This window comes from Papio anubis, chromosome 2, assembly GCF_008728515.1.
Source record: "Papio anubis isolate 15944 chromosome 2, Panubis1.0, whole genome shotgun sequence".
NCBI classification, from domain to species: domain Eukaryota; kingdom Metazoa; phylum Chordata; class Mammalia; order Primates; family Cercopithecidae; genus Papio; species Papio anubis.
Window position 1 is genome coordinate 114280968 of NC_044977.1, and position 13894 is coordinate 114294861.

The following is a 13894-nucleotide window of genomic DNA, read 5'->3' on the forward strand; positions in this document are numbered from 1 at the left end:
GTGTCTTGGAGTTGCTCTTCTCGAGGAGTATCTTTGTGGTGGTCTCTGTATTTCCTGAATTTGGATGTTGACCTGCCATACTAGATTGAGGAAGTTCTCCTGGATGATATCCTGCAGAGTGTTTTCCAACTTGGTTCCATTTTCCCTGTCACATTCAGGCACACCAATCAGATGTAGATTTGGTCTTTTCACATAATCCCATACTTCTTGGAGGCTTTGTTCATTTCTTTTTACTCTTTTTTCTCCACACTTCTCTTCTCGCTTCATTTCATTCATTTCATCTTCAATCACTGATACTCTTTCTTCCGGTTGATCGAGTCGGTTACTGAAGCTTGTGCATTTGTCACATAGTTCTCGTATTATGTTTTTCATCTCTATCAGTTCTTTTAAGGTCTTTTCTGCACTGATTATTCTAGTTATCCATTCATCCATTCTTTTTTCAAGGTTTTTAGTTTCTTTGCACTGGTTACATAGTTCCTCCTTTAGCTCTGAGAAGTTTGGTTGACTGAAGTCTTCTTCTCTCGACTTGTCAAACTCATTCTCCATCCAGCTTTTTTCCATTGCTGGCAATGAGCTGCGTTCCATTGGAGGGTGAAATGCACTGTGATTTTTCGAATTTCCAGCTTTTCTGCCCTGCTTTTTCCCCATCTTTGTGGTTTTATGTGCCTTTGGTCTTTGATGATGGTGAGGTACTGATGGGGTTTTGGTGTGGGTGTCCTTTCTGTTTGTTAGTTTTCCTTCTAACAATCAGACCCTCAGTTGCAGGTCTGTTGGAGTTTGCTTGAGGTCCACTCCAGACCCTGTTTGCCTGGGTATCAGCAGCGGAGGCTCAGAAGATAGAATATTGCTGAACAGCGAGTGTTACTGTGTGATTCTTGCTCTGGAAGCTTCATCTCAGGGGTGTACCCTGCCGTGTGAGGTGTGAGGTGTCAGTCTGCACCTAGTGGGGGATGTCTCCCAATTAGGCTTCTCAGGGTTCAGGGACACACTTGAGCAGGCAGTTTGTCTGTTCTCAGATCTCAACCTCCATGCTGGGAGATCCACTACTCTCTTCAAAGCTGTCAGATGGGGGCATTTACCTCTGGGGAGGTTTCTGCTGCTTTTTGTTTAGGTATGACCTGTCCCCAGAGGAGGAGTCTACAGAGGCAGACCGGCCTCCTTGAGCTGTGGTGGGCTTCACCCATTTCGAGCTTCCAGGCGGCTTTGTTTACCTACTTAAGCCTCAGCAATGGCAGGTGCCCCTCCCCCAGCCTGGCTGCTGCCTTGCAGTTAGATCTCAGACTGCTGGGCTAGCAATGAGGGAGGCTCCGTGGGTGTGGGACCCTCCGGCTAGGTGTGGGATATAATCTCCTGGTGTGCCGTTTGCTAAGAACCTTGGTAAAGTGCAGTATTAGGGTGGGAGTTACCCAATTTTCCAGGTGTTGTGTGTCTCAATTTCCTTTGGCTAGGAAAAGGAATTCCCTTCCCCCTTGCACTTTCCAGGTGAAGTGATGCCTCACCCTGCTTCAGCTCTCACTGGTCGGGCTGCACCCACGGACCAGCTCCATCTATCTGACAAGACCCAGTGAGATGAACCCTGTACCTCAGTTGAAAATGCAGAAATCACCCGTCTTCTGTGTCACTCACGCTGGGAGCTGGAGGCTGGAGCTGTTCCCATTCGGCCATCTTGGACACGCCCCAGAATTTCTCCCCAATTTTTTCTTAACCTAAATTCCTAACTCTATGATTCATTTACAACACCCTTCCTGACCTGGCCCTTCACTTCCTTCCATTCCTCTCCTTGCCAACTTCCAAGGCGCAGTCCATGTTATTTCGCCTCCTTGAAAACATTTTCTATTATTCCCTCTTCCATGAAGCTTCTTCCTGAGCCTTCAACTACCAGACTTCCACAAACTTTTCATCTATTTGGTAGACATCATTTTCTCTGCAAAACCTCTCTTGTTCACTCCCTGTCTGCATGTTCAGTCCCCTGCCTCTCGTGCGTTCCCCTGGTTATAACACTTGTTGCTCCATAACTATTCATTGTCTTTTATCTCCATGACACCGTAAGTCTAAGATTTTTGTTTTGTTTAACTTGTTTACCACTGCTTTCCCTTTGCTAAGAAAAGTGATTGGAACATAGTAAGTGCTCAATAAAAAAATGAAAGAATGAACAAATTAGTAAGGAACACTACTAGGGATTCAAATACTGAGATCTGGAGTCAAATATGTGTGTTAGAGTTCCCTCTTCATTCTTACTAGCCCTGTGATAGTTGAAACATTTATTAATTCCTATAAAAATATGTTTAGTACTTTTCTTGTTGTTATGCACCATTCTTATGGAATGACTATACTAATGAGCGAGCTAGGTCATGAATAAGTGAAAAATGAATTAATTTAAAAGTGATGGTAATTGTTGGGAAAGTGCTGTGAGGAAAGTGAGATGTAGTGTAACTCTATGGGGGAAGGGTGATGAGCAAAGGCTGAGAGGAGGTGGAATTTAGGCTGGGACATGGAGGAGAAGGAAACAGCCATGTTTAGAGCTAGGGGAAAAAGATTTCAGGAGGAAAGCACAGCAGCTGTGAGCTCCTCTGAGCTTTGTGCTTGTCTTCCTTCATCTGTAAATTAGCATAGTAATAATAAATGCCACATAGAATTACTTTAAAGTTAGAATCAGATCAATCATGGAAAGCACCTATCCCACTGTCTAATTGATAGTGAGCACTAAGCAAAGGTCAGTTGGTTTTATTATGAAGAATAAAGTAGATCAAGTTGTCCTTTTTTAAAGGGGATCTTTAGTTATGGATATTTTACTTTACATAGAGACTCAGTTTCTCTTTACTTATACCCTAAACAAATTATTATTGAGTACCTACTCTGTGTAAGGCAGTATGCTGGCGACTGTGGAAGGCTAAAGAAGTATCTAGGAACTAAGGTCTATTTTTTACACTCTACATTTCACTTCCGTTATTTATTACTGTTTTGTCTCACCATCCATTCTAGAAGTTACCTCCCCAAGCACACACACACACACACACAAGCACACACATATCTCTCTTTATATTTTCCCTCTGTTTGGCAGCTAGAAAATTCAGTGTACATGGCTTTTCTTGGGTGATGACCTTATAAATCATTTGAATCACAGCTGGTATTTCTGAACATTTGAAATGCTCGCGGCAAGGAAGCCTTCACATTTCTGAAAGAAAGGCTGTCACAAATACTGAACTTTATTGAAAAAGGAGCCAGATGCTAATAGAAAATATAAATGTTATCCAAGAAAAGGTTTGCATTTGTATATTAGGAATATTTTTTGTACATAATAGCTACATGTGGCGACATTTCTTTTCTTCCTGTGGGTGTCCACTTCCAAGGAAATGATGATTGAAATGTTAGAAATGCAAAATTAATTAACACCTTGTATAGTTCATTTGGCTCCCACAGACTCAGTAATGGCTTTACTTGTATATAACTGTGTCTGTTGCCTATTTTTGACAAGTTTGGACAAAATATCTGCTCGGCACTATTTCTGGATTTCTGATGCTGCTGAGAATAGCTGCAAAGATAAGAGGTAATGAAAAGAGAACAAAATACTCTAAAATGTTATTGAGAGGGATTATGCTTCTATTTGTATGATTTTGGGTCAATCCTGGGTTTTTATTTAAAAAGAAAATATATTTTAAGGCTAATGACTTGTTTTAAAAAAACAAAGTAAACGACAATCATCATTTTTAAAACATAAAAATTGCATCTTTAAAGATGTTTTTGTAACTTGATGCCAAAGACAACCTCCCTCAATAAAGCAAGACTGATCTAAATATGACATGTGGGAAAAGGGTCTGAAAGCTTACTTTTACTCTCTTATCCACTACTTAATTGTTCTTTTGTCTTCATCTTGCTTAGTTCTTTCTCTTTAGACGAAACAGTGCCTAAACTAACCCAAACAGGAGGGATCTTAGCCTTTAAACTTACATTTTTAGAACAGTTTTAGTATGTAGTTGTAGGGCTGATTGCAAAACAGATTTTATCAAGTTTATGGTTTGATGACTCTTTATTAGGCTATATTTCTCTGATATGAGAATGACCATTTGTTATGTGTGTATATATATGTAGGTGCATAAATATTAATGTGTATATATTTGTGGGCATAAATACAAATATATAAATTTATGTGGGTATATGTGTGTGTGTTTAAACCTTGATGAGAATTTTTGATTACTTGTAAACTTTCTCAATTTTTTTACATGATGTTAACATTGCATTTCCAAAGTCATAGGTTGGAAATATTTGGAGAACAGTTGGTTTATAAGGTATCAGAGTTCAATGCTGTGAAATTTGAGGTGAACTATTGTCGGTAATTGTCTTCAGAAATACAATATGCTGGTAAAGTTGTTGTTAGATCCTAAGATCAAAGAAGGACAACTATTGTTTGTTTATTAATTTAATATTTTTTGAGCACCTGTAAGTACCACAAGTTGTGCTAAGTTCCAGAGTAGCAAATTGTAGTTGCCCTGGTCTTTAGCTGCCTATCATGTTGCCATCTTTCCGCTTTCTCTTGGTATCAGCACACCCTTTCCTCACTTTTGGTCCCGTTGGGGTAATAATTATGATGCCAACGTCTCCTGAGCTCTTGGTGACAGATATTTGACTTAGGCTGGGCTAATCGTAGTACCTGACATAAATTCACAGAAGTGCCTATAACTTATAGGGGAATTAATCTGTGGGACATTTGGGAAAAAAAGATTTGCTTTCCTTTGGAGTTACTAATCTAAGTTTACATAATCCAGAATGTATTAGTTAGTAAACTAGTAGTTTTCCTTTTATGCCTAAATTAGAATTTGATTTCTATCTGTCATAGCTAAAAGTCTCGATTAATGAAATTATGGATGCAGAGATGTACAAAGTAAGGTTTTAGTCCTTAAGTAATTCTGTTTGATTAGAATAGACTCATGAAACAATAGTTCCAATGTAATATGAAAAGCATTATTTTTGGTGTATGTATAGCAAAGTGGAACCAGAGAGGAGAAGGAAACTTGGCTGGCAAAGACTTCAGAGAATGATATTTGAGCTAGGGGTTAAATTATGTGTGGATAGTCATGAAAGCAAAATGAGAGAGAAGGGATACATAAGGCCTAAGAAATAGCATGTCAAAACGTAGGAATCAGAAAATGCATGATGTATTGGGGAACTGCAAGGAGCTCTATATTTTCACTGTTGCATAGACTGTGAATAGAAGTGGATGGTAGATGAAAGAGTGGTGGGTTGGGTTGCTTTTGGTACAAGTTGAAAGATATGCACCTGTGGCAAATCCCACTCCCAAAAGTAACAATAATCCCAGGGGAATTTTTAAAAATCCTGTTAAAAATGGGTTTTGAAAAAGTTAATGTGTGAGTGTTAAAAACCTACTACCATTTCCCTGCCTTTTCTGTATGTACCAGCTGGTTTCCCAAACTTTTCATATGCTGGCCCAGGTAGTGGGTGAAGCAGGAGACTGGAAAAGGCAAAAAGGACAAATTATAAATGCTGAAGACCTAACTAGGGGAGCAAAGATTGCTTCTGGAGAAGTGAAACAATGGAAATACGAAAAAGGGTGGGGGAAAAGCCAATGAAAGCTGAGTTTTAAGAGCTTTTGAGGCTTTTAAATACCTGAGCCTAGAACCTAAAAATCAGACACTGTGGGTAGCTATTGTATTGTGTGAGATGAAAAAGGATTGAGAGATTATATTTAAAACTGTTGCTGTGTGTTCTGAGTGTAATGTTTCCCTTTGCCAGCGATATTAGTAAATGTTTTCTCAGTGATTTTCTTTCATTGTTATTGAATACATGTTTCTGTGGAATAGGACACCCATATTAAGGCTGTCCAACATTTATCAGGTTATATGAAAACAAAGGACTTCTCCGTGAATCTTCATTTTAGAAAAGGTCAACTGTACATTTCAAATCTTTAGTTTAATGAGGCTAATGTATAGAAGAGTGTGATGGTTAATTTTATTTGTCAACTTGGCTAGGCCATAGTACGCAGATATTTGGTCAAAACCAGTCTAGATGTTTCTGTGAAGGTATTTTTTAGATGAGATTAACTTTTAAAGTAGTAGACACTGAGTAAAGCAGTTACCTTCTGGAATATTTGTTGACCTCATCTAATAAGTTGAAGATTTTAAGACAGGGGAAAAAAGACTCAATTTTTCTTTTTCCAGAGGAAAAGGATATTCTGCCTTCAGACTGCCTTCTGACTTGAGTTGAAACATCAACTCTTCCCTTATTCTTTAGCTTGCCAGCCCACTCTGAAGATTTCACTTTTAACCAGCCCCCACAATCACTTGAGCCAATTAAAAAATAAATCTATCTCTGATACCCGTGCACACACACATACACACATGCACACTCATGCATAATCTTCTATTCTTTCTATTTCTCTGGAGAAAGCTAACATAAAGTACAACAATCCAAAATGAGCAAATTAAATCTAATTGAGCCTATTCGGCAGTATGTTACTTAATGTCTCTGGAATAGAAAAGATTGAGAGAGGTGTCTAGGAGTCAAATCCTGAAATGCTTGACCAGCCACATACCATAGTTACCATAGTTTTACCACTTCACTAGGTGCCCAAATAGATGCATGCATAGAAAGCAAAGGTAAGTGAATCACAATGATGATAGGGGTTGTGAAGAATTCATATCTTTGTAGAGAAGATTTTCTTCTTCTGTCCTAATGCCTACAAAAGTGTTCCCTACTTCTGCATATTTTCTCCAAAGCCTATACCTAAGTTCAGTGCTCTCGATTTTGCTACTCTGATGGTGAGAGAAGTCGAGGTGAAAATTCCAAGGAAAATATCTTCAAGAGAGCATGGGAATGTTTCTTTCCTAGGTCCAAAGTACCGCTGTAAGCATCTTTCAAAGATGGGGCTTCTTCTGAGAAGAAAAGTAGACTCAGACTCATCTAAAGAAATTTGAGAAGAAAGAATCAAAACAAGGTGGGTCCAAAATACAAATTCTAGGGGAACAAGCTACTTGAAATTAAATGATTTAAATATCTTCTCTCCAAATAAGCAAAGTTTAAATTCTATTAGTTATGGGTCATAGTGTCTTGATCACTACTAATATTTTCTTAGGTCCAAAATTTATTGGTGGGGGCAGGATGGTATGGGAAGGAAGAAATTTTGAGTTTCTTCCAGAATTCAAGGTAAAGTTTAGGTATCTGAAAAACTCAATATGTATCATCTGCTTTCTTAAAATTTCTGTGATTCTGTAATATTCTCAAAGTTTTTATACACTCATTTTTTTTTGCTTTGCCTTTTACTATAATTCTCCGTAACAACACTGCCAATATAGAATGGGTTAGAAGGAATCTCATTAATTTAGGTACAGAAATAAACATTGAGTATATGTCCTGATATCACAGAGGAGCTTAAAAATTGTTAACACTGAGTGTCAAGGTCTTCAAAGAAACTCAAATCAATAATCTAATATCGCCAAATGTTTTGGGATAGTTTCAAGACACACACAAGACTATTTAAAGACATTTAAAACACAAATATAAAACCATATCCAAACTCTATGCAATTTGTGGCCAACCAAGCCAAATTCAGTATTAAACAGGAAGTAGAAACAGGAAAAGAAAACTAGTCTTTCAGAGGTTTACATTGTTCATCTTTATGCCTTCCACTGCTCTTAGTACAATTATATATATATTTATATATATATAAGGCAATCAGATATTTTTGGAATTAAGATTTTAAATAAATTTTAATTTCAAGATGATGCTGGTGATTTTTATACTGATAAAGATAATTATCTTCTGAATAAGGACTCTGTAAACTCTCAGAACTTTACAATATGATTTTTAATGAAATAAAATAACTTTTCTATGCCCTTTAATGATAAGAGCTATCAATGAATATTTGCTGTGTCCTCTTATATGCATGTTAGTAGCATCCACTGCATGCCCAGTTGTGAATGAGCAGCTTTATTTAGTAAAGTTCCTGAAGCAACGCTGACCCTTTATGACCTCTTTGAGAGATAGAAACAGCAAATCTCTCTGGTATTATTAGGGAAGAATACTGGTGAACCAATGTAACAGACTTCCTTTTCAAAGAAAAAATAGACTCATAATTGGAAAAGTGTTTTGGGTGTTGCTGACCTGACAAAAGATTAAAATTAAACTCTAAAGTAAAAATGACTCAAGTAAGATAATACTTTAAAGCATTTTTTTCTTCTCTTTTGCAATTGGTGTTCTCATAGATACGCTATAAAACACAATTATGTAATATATAATAATATACATATCATTTGGATATATGGTATAATCAAAGTAGATATAATAATTGCTATCATTTTTGAGAACAGACTATGTGCAGGGAATAGTGTTAGGTTCTTTAAATATATTCTCTTATTTATTGCTCTGAACTAATATATAAAATATATTTTATAATTCACAATTTAGAAGTGAGGAACTGAGGCATGGTGAAATTAAATAACTCGCCTAGAGCAACAGAGTTAGTAAGTTTGTGGAGCTGGAAATCAGAACCAGGTCTGCAATTCCAAAGACCACACTCTTTATTCAGTAGCTATTTATCATTGCCATCATCTCTGATGACATGTAAAGTAAGTAAGTGAAACAAAAACCTCTATATGCAACATGATGGATACATTTTTATTTATCAAATAAAAAAATGAGAATACACTTCTTAAAGAAAAGTTTACTTGGCCAGGCGCAATAGCTTACCCGTGTAATCCCAGAACATTGGGAGGCCAAGATGGGAGGATGGCTTGAGGCCAGGAGTTAAAGACCAGCCTGGTCAACAAAGTGAGATTCCCATCTCTATTTTTAAAAGTGAGAGAGAAACTTACTGGATGTTCCAGTATATAGAAAAACAGAAGATACAAGCTATATAAACCTCTTTTTGACTTTGGGTACATTACTGGTGGTGTTGGTTCAAAGAGCCTACATCAAACAAAAGAAAGATCAACAATCCAGAACCGGGGGGGGCGGAGCAAGATGGCCAAATGGGAACAGCTCCAGTCTCCAGCTCCCAGCGTGAGCGACACAGAAGACAGGGGATTTCTGCATTTTCAACTGAGGTACTGGGTTCATCTCACTAGGGAGTGCCGGACAATTGGTGCTGGTCAGCTGCTGCAGCCTGACCAGCGAGAGCTGAAGCAGGGCGAGGCATCGCCTCACCTGGGAAGTGCAAGGGGGAAGGGAATCCCTTTTCCTAGCCAGGGGAACTGAGACACACAACACCTGGAAAATCGGGTAACACCCACCCCAATACTGCGCTTTACCAAGGGTCTTAGCAAACGGCACACCAGGAGATTATATCCCACACCTGGCTGGGAGGGTCCCACGCCCACAGAGCCTCCCTCATTGATAGCACAGCAGTCTGCCATCTAACAGCAAGGCAGCAGCCAGGCTGGGGGAGGGGCGCCGCCATTGCTGAGGCTTAAGTAGGTAAACAAAGCCGCTGGGAAGCTTGAACTGGGTGAGGCTCACAGCAGCTCAAGGAGGCCTGCCTGTCTATGTAGACTCCACCTCTGGGGACAGGGCACAGCTAAACAACAACAACAACAACAACAACAACAACAAGCAGCAGAAAATTCTGCAGATGCAAAGGACTCTGACAGCTTTGAAGAGAGCAGTGGATCTCCCAACACGGAGGTTGAGATCTGAGAAGGGACAGACTGCCTGCTCAAGTGGGTCCCTCACCCCTGAGTAGCCTAACTGGAAGACATCCCCACTAGGGGCAGACCGACACCCTACACCTCACACGGTGGAGTACACCCCTGAGAGGAAGCTTCCATAGCAAGAATCAGATAGGTACACTCGCTGTTCAGCAATATTCTATCTTTTGCAGCCTCTGCTGCTGATACTCACGCAGACAGGGTCTGGAGTGGACCTCAAGCAATCTCCAACAGACCTGCAACTGAGGGTCCTGACTGTTAGAAGGAAAACTAACAAACAGGAAGGACACTCACACCAAAAACTCATCAGTACATCACCATCATCAAAGACCAGAGGCAGATAAAACCACAAAGATGGGGAAAAAGCAGTGCAGAAAAGCTGGAAATTCAAAAAATCAGAGAGCATCTCCCCCTGCAAAGGAACACAGCTCATCGCCAGCAATGGATCAAAACTGGATGGAGAATGACTTTGATGAGATGAGAGAAGAAGGTTTCAGTCGATCAAACTTCTCAAAGCTAAAGGAGTAATTACGTACCCAGTGCAAGGAAAGTAAAAATCTTGGAAAAAGAGTGGAAGAATTGATACTAGAGTACTTAATGCAGAGAAGACCATAAACAAACTGACAGAGATGAAAACCATGACACGAGAAATACATGACAAATGCACAGGCTTCAGTAACCGACTCGATCACTTGGAAGAAAGAGTAGCAGTGATTGAGGATCAAATGAATGAAATGAAGTGAGAAGAGAAATCTAAAGAAAAAAGAAGAAAAAAAAAATGAACAAAGCCTCCAAGAAGTATGGGATTATGTAAAAAGATCAAATCTATGTCTGACTGGGGTGCCTGAAACTGACGGGGAAAATGGAACAAAGTTGGAAAACACGCTGCAAGATATCATCCAGGAGAACTTCCCCAACCTAGTAGGGCAGGCCAACATTCAAATTCAGGAAATACAGAGAACGCCACAAAGATACTCCTTGAGAAGAGCAACTCCAAGACACATAATTGTCAGATTCACCAAAGTTGAAATGAAGGAAAAAATATTAAGGACAGCCAGAGAGAAAGGTCGGGTTACCCACAAAGGGAAGCCCATCAGACTAACAGCAGATCTCTCGGCAGAAACTCTATAAGCCAGAAGAGAGTGGGGGCCAATATTCAACATTCTTAAAGAAAAGAATTTTAAATCCAGAATTTCAAATCCAGCCAAACTAAGTTTCATAAGTGAAGAGGAAATAAAATCCTTTACAGATAAGCAAATGCTTAGAGATTTTGTCATCACCAGGCCTGCCTTACAAGAGACCCTGAAGGAAGCACTAAACATGGAAAAACAGGTACCAGCCATTGCAAAAACATGCCAAAATGTAAAGACCATCGAGGCTAGGAAGAAACTGCATCAACTAACGAGCAAAATAACCAGTTAATATCATAATGACAGGATCAAGTTCACACATAACAATATTAACCTTAAATGTAAATGGACTAAATAGTCCAATTAAAAGACACAGACTGACAAATTGGATAAAGAGTCAAGACCCATCAGTTTGCTGTATTCAGGAGATCCATCTCACATGCAGAGACATACATAGGCTCAAAATAAAGGGATGGAGGAAGATCTACCAAGCAAATGGAGAACAAAAAAAAGCAGGGGTTGCAATCCTAGTGTCTGATAAAACAGGCTTTAAACCATCAAAGATCAAAAGAGACAAAGAAGGCCATTCATTACATAATGGTAAAGGGATCAATTCAACAGGAAGAGCTAACTATCCTAAATATATATGCACCCAATACAGGAGCACCCAGATTCATAAAGCAAGTCCTTAGAGACTTACAAAGAGACTTAGACTCCCATACAATAATAATGGGAGACTTCAACACTCCACTGTCAACATTAGACAGATCAATGAGACAGAAAGTTAACAAGGATATCCAGGAATTGAACTCATCTCTGCAGCAAGCAGACCTAATAGACATCAACAGAACCCTCCACCCCAAATCAACAGAATATACATTCTTCTCAGCACCACATCACACTTATTGCAAAATTGTCCACATGGTTGGAAGTAAAGCACTCCTCAGCAAATGTACAAGAACAGAAATTATAACAAACTGTCTCTCAGACCACAGTGCAATCAAACTAGAACTCAAGACTAAGAAACTCAATCAAAACCGCTCAACTACATGGAAACTGAACAACCTGCTCCTGAATGACTACTGGGTACATAACGAAATGAAGGCAGAAATAAAGATGTTCTTTGAAACCAATGAGAACAAAGATACAACATACCAGAATTTCTGGGACACATTTAAAGCAGTGTGTAGAGGGAAATTTATAGCACTAAATGCCCACAAGAGAAAGCAGGAAAGATCTAAAATTGACACTCTAACATCACAATTAAAAGAACTAGAGAAGCAAGAGCAAATACATTCAAAAGCTAGCAGAAGGCAAGAAATAACTAAGATCAGAGCAGAACTGAAGGAGATAGAGACACAAAAAAACCTCCAAAAAAATCAATGAATCCAGGAGTTGGTTTTTTGAAAAGATCAACAAAATTGATAGACCGCTAGCAAGACTAATAAAGAAGAAAAGAGAGAAGAATCAAATAGATGCAATAAAAAATGATAAAGGGAATATCACCACCGACCCCACAGAAATACAAACTACCATCAGAGAATACTATAAACACCTCTACGCAAATAAATTAGAAAACCTAGAAGAAATGGATAATTTCCTGAACACTTACACTCTTCCAAGACTAAACCAGGAAGAAACTGAATCCCTGAATAGACCAATAGTAGGCTCTGAAGTTGAGGCAATAATTAATAGCCTACCAACAAAAAAAAGTCCAGGGCCAGATGGATTCACAGCCGAATTCTACCAGAGGTACAAAGAAGAGCTAGTACCATTCCTTCTGAAACTATTCCAATCAATAGAAAAAGAGAGAATCCTCCCTAACTCATTTTATGAGGCCAACATCATCCTCATAACAAAGCCTGGCAGAGACACAACAAAAAAAGAGAATTTTAGACCAATATCCCTGATGAACATCATGCAAAAATCCTCAATAAAATACTGGCAAACCGGATCCAGCAGCACATCAAAAAGCTTATCCACCATGATCAAGTGGGCTTCATCCCTAGGATGCAAGGCTGGTTCAACATATGCAAATCAATAAACATCATCCAGTATATAAACAGAACCAAAGACAAAAACCACATGATTATCTCAATAGATGTAGAAAAGGCCTTTGGCAAAATTCAACAGCCCTTCATGCTAAAAATGCTCAATAAATTCGGTATTGATGGAAAGTATCTCAAAATAATAAGAGCTAATTATGACAAACCCACAGACAATATCATACTGAATGGGCAAAAACTGGAAACGTTCCCTTTGAAAACTGGCACAAGACAGGGATGCCCTCTCTCACCACTCCTATTCAACATAGTGTTGGAAGTTCTGGCTAGGGCAATCAGGCAAGAGAAAGAAATAAAGCATATTCAGTTAGGAAAAGAAGAAGTCAAATTGTCCTTGTTTGCAGATGACATGATTGTATATTTAGAAAACCCCATCGTCTCAGCCCAAAATCTCCTTAAGCTGATAAGAAACTTCAGCAAAGTCTCAGAATACAAAATTAATGTGCAAAAATCACAAGCATTCTTATACACCAGTAACAGACAAACAGAGAGCCAAATCAGGAATGAACTTCCATTCACAATTGCTTCAAAGAGAATAAAATACCTAGGAATCCAACTTACAAGGGATGTAAAGGACCTCTTCAAGGAGAACTACAAACCACTGCTCAGTGAAATAAAAGAGGACACAAACAAATGGAAGAACATACCATGCTCATGGATAGGAAGAATCAATATCGTGAAAATGGCCATACTGCCCAAGGTAATTTATAGATTCAATGCCATCCCCATCAAGCTACCAATGACTTTCTTCACAGAATTGGAAAAAACTGCTTTAAAGTTCATATGGAACCAAAAAAGTGCCCGCATTGCCAAGACAATCCTAAGTCAAAAGAACAAAGCTGGAGGCATCACATTACCTGACTTCAAACTATACTACAAGGCTACAGTAACCAAAACAGCATGGTACTGGTACCAAAACAGAGATATAGACCAATGGAACAGAACAGAGTCCTCAGAAATAACACATCTACAGCCATCTGATCTTTGACAAACCTGAGAAAAACAAGAAATGGGGAAAGGATTCCCTATTTAATAAATGGTGCTG

The 13894-nt window shown here is 38.8% G+C and overlaps 1 long non-coding RNA gene across 2 annotated transcripts in view; it reads left to right on the plus strand.

The window, feature by feature from the left end:
* The window catches only part of LOC103882176, a 48452-nt gene that overhangs the window by 20237 nt on the left and 14321 nt on the right, over positions 1-13894 (plus strand). For both annotated transcript variants that reach the window (XR_002520472.1, XR_002520473.1), the window contains exon 5: positions 6844-6949. This is a non-coding gene — a long non-coding RNA (uncharacterized LOC103882176). The remainder of the gene's footprint in view (positions 1-6843; positions 6950-13894) is intronic.